Source organism: Staurois parvus, unplaced genomic scaffold (genome assembly GCF_062004578.1).
Source record: "Staurois parvus isolate SC_StPar_1 unplaced genomic scaffold, SC_StPar_1.0 ptg000114l, whole genome shotgun sequence".
NCBI classification, from domain to species: Eukaryota; Metazoa; Chordata; class Amphibia; order Anura; family Ranidae; genus Staurois; species Staurois parvus.
Genome location: NW_028317910.1, coordinates 2962489 through 2973341, shown reverse-complemented (window position 1 = coordinate 2973341; position 10853 = coordinate 2962489).

Here is a 10853-nt window from a genome sequence, read left to right as displayed (position 1 = left end):
TGAAGCAAGTTTATTTGCATTCACAGCATTGTCTACAATAGTACCATCGATTGTGGAATTTTCTTCTTACACTTATGGACTATGGTTTATGTCTATATGGACGTTTTGTTATTGTTTTTGAAATTTTTCTAACTTTTATGTATATTTGAGGTGAATTTTTTGCACATTGAGATTTGACCTTTCCTCAACTTCGATCACTCTTCAGAGGTGTGAGAGTCTTCATAGGGCTCATAGATAATGCATGAGATTTTAGGTTACTTTGACCACATATTATGGTTTATTACACATATTTATGATTACTGTACTCACTCAGTTTATTCAATTATTTTTTTTCAAATTTTGATTGCCCTTCAGAGGGGTGAGGGTCTTCATACGGCATATATTTAGTTTAACTATTACAGTGTTTTATTTTCAATTTTTGATTGCTCTTCAAAGGTGTAAAGGTCTTCATAGTGCTCACAAAGTTTAAGGGTTCACCTAGCACAGTATCCATTTGAATTAGCTTTTTAAGAGACGATATCTTCTTATATACTTGCAGCTTTGTGACTTCAGTTGATTAGGGATCTTACCTACAATATTGAGGTGGTACTATACACCCATGAGAATTGCAAAATGCCTTCCCACTGTAAGATAAAGGGGGATATTAAACATTTATGGTGGATGTGCCCCAAAGTTAAACGGTTGTGGATACGAGTTTATAACATGGTCAATACACTCTTATGCCTAAATTTGTGCAAAGACCCATGTGAAGCCCTGTTACACAAGCCAATAGAGGGCATAACAAAAAACACGTCCTAGTGACCCACATTTTCATGTTCACAAAACAGATAATCGCAAAGGCCTGGAAAATGTCAGCATTCTCCTTTGTGGAAGTACAGTGGGGAGTACACAGCACATTAGTGAATTAAAAACTCATGGCGGGTGTGTGGCTTAGGCAGCGATGTGAGTGGCCGTGCGGGCTAGAGCTCTCCATTCCCATCCTGACTTTCTCCTTCTACATCGGGACTCATCCTGTCTTATGGGGCTAGACTACTCACCCTTGTTCTCCTCATTCACCCAGAACGCTTGGGGCTCGTCATTCCTACCCTGGACACATGATGAAGAAGAACAGAGAGGAGGGGGTGATGGCCAATTGCTCTGTTCAAAATGGTGCCGGACCCCAGCGCAGTGCTCCATTAAGGAGAAGCTGCGTGATACCACCACCCGCCTTGAGCGCTTTGCCCAGACACTGGCTAAGGAGGCTGGTGGCCCCAGTGCCTCAGCACCTTCGGCAGGGATTGCTCCTTCCCCAGCCTGGGAGGAAGACAAGGCCACATGGCATACCACTGAGGGTGCAGTGAGTAACCCTGATACGAACCCTGACTCCATCCCTGCTGTGGAAGATAGAATTAGTGTGCTGGAGGACTGTGTTCATCCCATGTTATGCTCTACTAAGTCTACTACTCAGAAGTTGGCTAGCCATGACTTCTGTTTGGAGAATTGGAAAATCGCTTACGCCGGAATAATGTCAGAGTTCTGAACGGTGGGAGGGTAAGAATCCTTTGTGGAAACCTGGCTGAAAGCTACATTTGGAGTGGAAAGTTTTATTCCTTTATTAGCTGTGGAGCGGGCACCTAGGGTTCTGGCCAGGCCGCCACCGGCAAGAGCCCCTCCCAGAACTTTCCTCATATGGATGCTTAATTATCAAGATCGTGACATCATTCTAAAGAAGGCAAATCAGATGGGGTCCATTTCTGAAGATGGCTTGCGGATTTTCTTCTTTCCTGATTTTTCGAATGAAGTTCAGCGCCAACGTGCAAAATATTCTGATGTGAAAAGAAAGCTGCGCCAATTGGATCTCAGTTACTCAACGTTATATCTGGCTAGACTTCGGGTGGCTGCTCATAATACCACTTACTTTTTTGATATGCCGGCTGCTGTTGCCCAGTGGTTGGATACATATCAGTGACCCGATTGCTCTTCTAATCCACCTTTAACCCTGATGAAGAATTTTTCTGCTTCTTTTGGAAGATTTGTGAAGTTCGGAATAGGCAGATGTATAGCCCCATTGCAAATAGTGCCCCTGTTTTGGGCTTTTTTTTTATAGTGCCTAGTACAGGCGCGTTCAGCATAAGCTTTTTTCCTGGTCACCTGGCTCCCCAGGTAGTGGCTCCTGTGAGGAGCAAGTTACTTTATAGTCTATTTGTAATTTTTCTTTCCTTCCCCTTTTTTCTATTTATGGTTTTCAGTTACTTTCTATTTTTTTAGTTTTTTTGGCCTGTGGTTTTTCCTGATCATGTGGAATAATTGATGGTATGGGCCAGAGGTCGGTGCTACTTTTGGACGTCTACATGCCAGATGTTCTCAGCCACAGTGAAAGTTAGTCCTTTCCAGGTACTGATTGTATCTGCCCTGAAGTCCCTCATTCTACTCCATGCCGTGGAGCCCCCCATGCACCTTTTCCCCCTTTGTTTGGCTCCGCTCGTTGGAGCGGGACATTTTGCTATACTCTATTTTGGTTGACTTATTATGGGTACCCTGACTGACACTTAGATATCCTGGAATGTGAGAGGACTCGGTGATCCTACCAAGCGACAAACTGTATTTGCTGCTCTGAAATGTCATTGTCCTTTTGTGATCTGTTTGCAGGAGACCCCCCTCTGCTTAGATACTCTAAAATATTTGAAACAAACTAATTTTAGTACTCAATATCTCTCTATTTACACCTCTTACTCTAGAGGTGTCTCTATGTTAATATCAAATGCGGTGGACTTCTCCTGCAGCCAGGTCCAAAGGGATGTGAAAGGGAGATATATATTTTTGTATTGTACCTTGTTTAGGAAACTGTACTTGGTGGCTAATATTTATATTCCTCCTCCCTATTCACCTGATGTTCTTAGGGACCTCCTAAAGTTTGACTTAGACAAGTCGGATGTCCCATGGTTGTTGGTGGGGGATTTCAATAATTATGGTGACCCATCCCTGGATAAGTATAGCTCTACCGCGGGTCCAGTGCCGTCGCAAACCACCCTGCTGAGAGACACTTTTCATGCTTCTCACGTACCCATAAAACCTTGTCGAGAATAGATTTAGCCTTGGGAACACCTAGGATATTGCCCTTCATTTTTTATATTACTTATGCTGCTAGAGGTGTCTCCAACCATTCCCCTTTGGTCCTGAAATTGTTTTTGAGGTCACGTCCCAATCGTACCTTTTGGAAGGTGAATTCTTATTGGTTAACTCTTCTTCCCCCTCTGGGAGGTCTACTGATTGAACTTCAGGAGTACAGTGTTGCTAACAAATTGACTGTGTCATCCTCAACATATTGGGATTCATTGAAGGCTTATTTGAGAGGTGTCCTTATTGCGCAGATTGCTTGTATCAAGCAGCGATCTAAGCAGTGGGAACATGACTTAAATACTCAAGTTCTACGGGCTGAGACCAGATATCTTGCTGACCCCACGATGGTTAACCTACATGACTGGGAACAATTGCAGCAGGCTTATGCCTCTGTTTCCCTCAAGAAGGCAGAACAGAAGCGTTTTTTTTCTCCAGCAGCCATACTTTGAGGAGGGGGAAAGTACGGGTCATTTGTTGGCTACTATTGTGAGAGCACAGAATCCTCGGGCCTACATTTCTGAGCTGCGGATGCCTCCGGATGTTGTGGTAACTGCCACTCCAGAGATCTCTACAGTCTTTTGTGAGTTTTTTATGTCCCTCTACAGTACTAAGGTATCCTACCGTGAGGAACACTTATTGTTGTTTCTTACTTCTATTCAATGGTCATCTCTGTCCGATTCAGAGAGAGAAGCATTGGAAATGCGATTGACTTTGGAGGAGTTGCAATTCACAGCTGCTGGTATGTCTAATAATAGGGCCGTGGGGCTTGATGGCCTTCCGAGTGAGGTGTATAAAACCTATGGAGATTTCCATTTATCAGAACTTTTGGAGGTATTTAATAATGCTTTTGAAGTTGGGACCCTGTCTCTGTCTATGAATGAGGCTGTCATTGTTGTAATACCCAAACCAGGCACGGACCCTGGCATTCCAGATTCTTATCACCCGATATTGTTGCTTAATTTGGACGTTAAGCTTCGGGCTATAATGTTGGCCGTCCGTTTTTAACCTGCAAATCCCAATGTGCAACAACGGTAACAGAGCTGTATTGTCACTTGATGCAGTTAAAGCATTGTTTGCGGCAGCTTGGGTTTGGGCCTAAATTTGTAAGATGGATCCAGCTTCTCTATATAGCACCGACAGCTAGGGTCCAAATTAATGGGCATGTTTCTGACTCCTTCCCACTATACAGAGGTACGAGACAGGGATGCCCCTTATCACCCTTGCTTTTTGCATTGGCTTTGGAACCCTTAGCGGCAGCAATCCGTCAGTTCACTATCATAGAATTTAAATGGTCTATAGGAGATAACAAAATATAATTATATGCTAATGACACTTCATTGTTTTTGGGAGATACCTCCTCCTCATTGATTGAAGTAATGTCCCTTATAAATACATATGATTCGTTCTCAGGGTTTACAATTAATTAGGACAAGTCAGTCCTTTTGCCGTTGGATCCCCTTCCGCTGGATTTGCCACCAATTGCTCAGCAGATATCCTTGGTGTCCTCCTTCAAATATTTGGGAGTTTTGGTCACCCCTCAGGTGTCTGATTATGTAGAACGTAACTTGACACCTTTACTACATAGGTTAAAACAGACGGGCAGAACGTGGTGTAAATTGCCTTTAACAGTCATTGGTAGAGCTAATTTGGTTAAGATGGTTTGGATGCCTCAGCTCCTCTATATTTTACATAATTGGCCAGCGTGGCCGTAAAACTGACTCTCTTTTTAGGGATCTTATTTGGAAATATAGGCATTCCAGAATACGGCTCTCCACATTACAGCTGCCCAAGGATGGGGGAGGCCTGGCTGTTCCTAATGCCAGATTATATTTTATAGTGTCACAGATGCAACACAGGTATGGCTGGAATAAGCTGGATATCTCTGACCTACTTTAGTGTATTATAATCTCTCAGTTTATTAATGTTCCACTAGTACAACTAATAGTTTCTTACTGTTTTTATCAAAAGCGTTCTTTCCCTACTTTTCATTTAATTCATAAAGTATGGGACTATGATCCGAACCTTAACCATGCATAAGGGGTACACTCAATATATGCCTAGTTGTAATAATCCCTAGTTATCAGAAGTGGCGAAGCTTGAGGGTTTTGATATTTGGAAAAGGTCTGGCCTTCGATTTCTCCATCAATTGTATAATAGGGATGTGCTTTTACCCTTTAGGGAGTTGGTCGATCTCTATCATATTCCTCATAAAGTCTTTTTTCAATATCTCCTGTTACGCCATGCATTGCATTGTCAGGCCGCTACAGTCCTATTTAAATACAACCCTACCATACCATTGACTATGGCGGTGTCCATGTCTTGCCCAAAAAGGGGTCTTATAGGAGATCTATACTCCTCTATACAGTCATCTATTACGGCTCGCTCCCAGGTGCAGAGTTTAGGATAGTGGCGGCAGGATTTGGAAATAATAAAGGAAGAGGAATGGACTCAGGCTTTGAAGTCCTTCTCGCAGGTTTCTTTATCCCCATCACAACCTAACTAACTCAACTGTTTATAATTCATAGAGTGCATTACACCCCACAAAAGCTTTACTCTTGGGGGAGGTTAGACTCTCCATTATGTTCTAGATGTCATTTAGATACCGGTACACTTATTCATATGCTATGGCATTATCCTAAGCTTCATCGATACTGGTCCTCTGTATTTAACACCCTTAACTCGATCTGTTCCATGCGAGTGCAACTTGATCCCAAAATTGCATTATTGGGTATCATCTCTGAGGACACCCTTCCTAAAGAGATGCACTTGTTATGGATTAGATCCTTGTATATAACCCGTAAACATATCCTTCAAAAATTATTTCCCATTTGCCACCAACTTATAGTCAATAGTGTAATGCTCTAAATGCTACTTTGAGGAGGGAGGAGTTGACTTACAAACACAGTAACTGCCCTAAAAAATTTAGGAAAATATGGTCTCTGTGGCTGGAGTCTAGTGATTCAGCAATTTCACCATTATCCATGGGAACGGATGAGGGTTAGATTTCTGATTTAGTGTTACTACTGTTGAGGGATCTCTAAACTCTGCTGTGCTGACATACGGGTTGTACTGGTGATTCTGACGATGCTGGTTCTGAGTATCTTGTATGTGTGTACTGCGATTTTGCACGATCTCTATATATGACAAAAAAGTTGTCTTTTTTTTTTTATATGGCCTATAACATTAGTTATTGTATATTTTTTTTCCCCTGTTCTTTGTTTGGACTGTTCACATAATGTTCGGCTTGGCATCTGCTGGTGCTGATATATAGCTGTTCCATGTCATAGTTTTGTTTATTGTTTGTTGTATTACATGCAAGAATACCTTAATAAAAATTACTTGATTTAAAAAAAAACAACTCATGGCGGTTCTCTCCGACATGCCTGAAAAACTTTTACAGACTTGGTTGGGCCAATTTCAGCCTATACAGCCACCTACATGTATTTTGGAAATATGATCCCCAACAATTAGCCAGTTACACATCTTGAGGAAATGCTGGCTTCTGCCATTCACCTTCTCCTACTCCCTCCCTTTTTGTTTCCTCCTTCTACCTCTATATTCTTATTTTGAACCCTCATACTTGTTTTTGCTTGTTCACCATGTCATCTTCTTCACCTCACTGAAGGTCCATTTTTTATGTAGTCAAGTCCCATATCAGGACTAGCTGCAAGCCTGTTGCTAGACTAGACGAACCTTATCCTGGCTGCTTTAAATACTAACTAAACTCCCAATTGTAGGCGCTTCTGTATGACGATCTGCCTGCTGCTTTGGACCCACCTGTCAACTTCTCCGTTGGAAGTCAACTTCTCCGTTGGAAGTCAACTTGGCTGTACTTGCTAAAAAACCTCTTTTCAATACCGTACACTATCTCTCCTATCTATGGTGGACAGACTTAACATTCAGTATTCTGACTTTGTTGTATCTTGCTTTTTTGTTACGACAACATGACTATGAAACTTAATTAACATGTACATCGCTGAGCTTCACTTCTACACATTTTGTATGCTGCTTGTCCTGATTTACTTTAACAACAAAATATTGTGAAAGAAATTTAAAGGTTTAGAGCACCACAAATGTATAAGTCCAGTAAAGATTTATTAATCTTGCTAAAAGATCAGTAGTTAAATTAATGCATTTCTAGGGCTCACAACTCTCCCTTCATCAGGCCTGAAATGATGATAGGAAATTGAACTGGTAAATGTGAGCAACAGATCAAGGATTCCTGTAATATCAGTCTGACAGGGCTGATAAAGTTGGTAATTTCCCTCAGAGCAAACTTGGACAGCAATAAAAACCTGATGGGTTCTAACCCCTTACCACGCTACCCTAATTTAAAATAAATAAAATATTTTGGCTTTAGATACTTTTTTAAAGCAGGCAATTTCCATATTTAGTGTTAAAGCCCAGTCCTCAGCCAAAATTTTATTATTTATTGGAGGGAGTGAAAAAGCCCCCCAAAAATGGGCACCTTTAAAATAGCAGTAGGCCAGCAAACGGTACCCAATAAATTGAAGTACAACCACAGATTTGCACCCACATATCATTGTTGAGTATATTTGGACAGGAATTCTACAAGGTTGCCGTACCCTGGATCACAAGCAGTAACTTTCCCCGAGGTGCAGTTATCAAGTATATTTCAGCTGGCATTAAGTGACTGCTATATTTTCTGTGTCCATACCTAGCAACGCAGGATGACTGCTGCATGATAGGGGTTGGGGAAAGACCTGGCAACCTACCCTGTAAAAACAAATACCCAAGAAAATTCATGGAAAGTCAGTTACGGATTGCAAATATACCCAAAGGTGGGTCCCCCAGGCCTGTAAGTACCAAACAAATAACTGGGGAAGAGCAAAGATCCTTTGTAAGTAAATCGGGAAATTATGAGGCAAATGGGTCAAATCCCTCGGGAAGCCCTGCTGCTAATGCTGCCTACAAGGAAAGAAAGAATCTGCGCTGCACTAAAGTTCATAAAATTGCAACATGGAATGTTCGTAGAATGTGTCAAGGAAGATTGGAAATTGTCAAAAAAGAAATGGCAAGATTAAACATAGATTTACTTGGAATCACTGAATTGCATTGGAAAGATGATGGCTATTTAAAGTCAGATAACTTTTCAGTGTATTATTTGGGTAATCAAGAAATTAGAAGAAATGGCGTAGCTTCCATAGCTCAGAAAACCATTGCTCCTGCAATTGAAAGTTACACCATCATTAGTGATCGCATAATGGCCCTTTTTTACATGGGAAACCATTAAATATCACAGTTTTACAATTATATGCACCAACAGATGCTCCAGACGATGATGAGCTTTTTTACGCCAAACTCGATTCAGCCTTAAAACAGGTACTAAAAAAGGATATTATTTACATCATGGGCGATTTTAAATCAAAAGTTGGCAGTCAGAAGGAGATGAATATTGTTGGAAGGCTTGGACTGGGTGAAAGAAATTCTGTAGTGAAAACTGTTTTTGGATTGCAAACACTGCGTTCATGCAGCCTAAACGTCGAGTGTATACATGGACATCACCAAATGGACAACATCGCAATCAGATTGACTATATACTCTGCAACCAACGTTGGAAAAGTTCAATCCAAGCCATAAAAACATTCCCTGGCGCTGATTGTAGTTCTGACCATGAACTACTTGTAGCAACCACCAAAGTGAAATTCTGTAACATCAAAAGAAAGGCCGCACCTAAAGGATTCGACGTCTCAAAAATTCCAGTTACATATGCTGTTGAAATTAAGAACAGTTTTGAGCTCCACAGCATGATGCAAAAGGAGCCAAATGAATTGTGGCATGATATAAAATCAACAATCAATCAAATTGCACTTAAGCATATACCTTATAAAAAAACGGGAAAAAGAAGTGACTGTCTATCAGAAAAAACAATTAAAATTGCTGATGAAAGAAGAAGAGCCAAGGTAATTGGGGACCATGTTGAGGTAAGAAGGTTGAATGCAGAATTTCAAAGAGCAGCAAGGAAGGACAAAGAAGAGTACTGGGATCAACAATGCGGAAAATTAGAAGACAGCAAAAAAGGCCATACCAGAAATCTTTTTGCAAAGGTAAAGAAAGCTCGAATTCCGTTTTCTGCTCGCAAAGGAGCAATAAAAGACAAGAATGGAAAAACCATGATTGATCGGTAAGGCATCAAATGCAGATGGAAGGAATATGCAGAAGAGCTGTTGGCAGCCAATGATAACGTGGAACCAGTACTTGGGGACCTAGTAGAGTTAGAGCCAGCTATACTTAATGAGGAAGTAGTATGGGCACTGAAGAAGCTACCAAACAACAAAGCTCCTGGAATTGATTATATTCCAGCTGAATTGCTAAGACCCATCCCATCAACAGTGATAAAAGAAATCTGCTAGAAAATCTGGGAGACTATGAAGTGGCCAAAAGAGTGGAAAAGATCAGTTTTTATTCCTCTACCAAAGAAAGGCGATTCACGAGACTGCAACAATTACCGCACAATTGCATTGATTCCTCACATAAGCAAAATCTTGCTAAAAATTATTCAACAGCGCCTAAGACCAGTCATTGAAAGAGAATTACCTGACTTACAAGCTGGTTTCCAAAGAGGTCGAGGTACACGTGATCAGATTGCTAATCTATGTTGGATTATGAAAACATGTAATGAATATCAAAAAAGCATCTACATGTGTTTCATTGATTACACCAAGGGATTCGACTATGTTGTACATGACAAGCTATGGAAAGCATTGCAAGAAATGGGAGTGCCAATGCACCTTGCACAGTTAATAAGGTCACTTTATACCGACCAAGAAGCTACTGTTCGGACACAATATGGCGAAACTGAGAGGTTTAAAATTGGAAAAGGTGTACGACAAGGTTGTATTCTCTCCACTTTTCTTTTCAATCTGTATGCAGAGGTCATCATCAGGAAACTAGATCTAGAAGAATCTGAAATTGGGTGAAGATAGGTGGTAGGAATATTAATAACCTTCGATATACTGATGATACAACTTTACTGGCAGAAACAGAAGAGGACCTGAAACACCTGATAGCAAAAACACAGGAGGAGAGTGAAAAAATGGGACTCCGTCTTAACATAAAAAAACAAAGATCATGACAACATCTAAAACTCGAACAACCAAAATATACATTGATGAAGAGGAAATAGAATGTGTTCAGGATTTCTGTTTTCTAGGATCTATGATAAACCAAACAGGAGATTGAGCTCCTGAAATTTAAAAACAGAAAGCATTAGGTCGAAATGCCTTGCATTATGCAAAAATTGTCGAAAAGTAAGGATATCAGCCTCATCACCAAATGCAAGCTGGTAAACACAATAGTTTTCCCTATAACAACGTACGGGTGTGAAAGCTGGGTTATGAAAAGAGCTGATAGAAAGAAGATTGATGCATTCGAATTATGGTGTTGGAGAAGGCTATTGAGGATACCCTGGACAGCAAAGATGTTACCAACAGAGATGTTTTAGAGCGAGTTAAACCAGGAATAACTTTAGAAGGAAAGATAATCAAATTACAGCTGACTTGTTTTGGGCATGTGATGCGATCTGATTCCTTAGAGAAGGCAACATTACTTGGTATGGTCAGTGGGGGGAGAAAAAGAGGAAGGCCGCAAACACACTGGTTGGATGCTATAACATTGAACCCTGGCCTAAGCATGTATCAGCTAATAAGAAAGGTGCAAGATCGGAAAAAGTGGAGAGAGACGGCCCATGCAATCGGCAAGAGTCAGACACGACTGAATGGATAGAGAGAGAT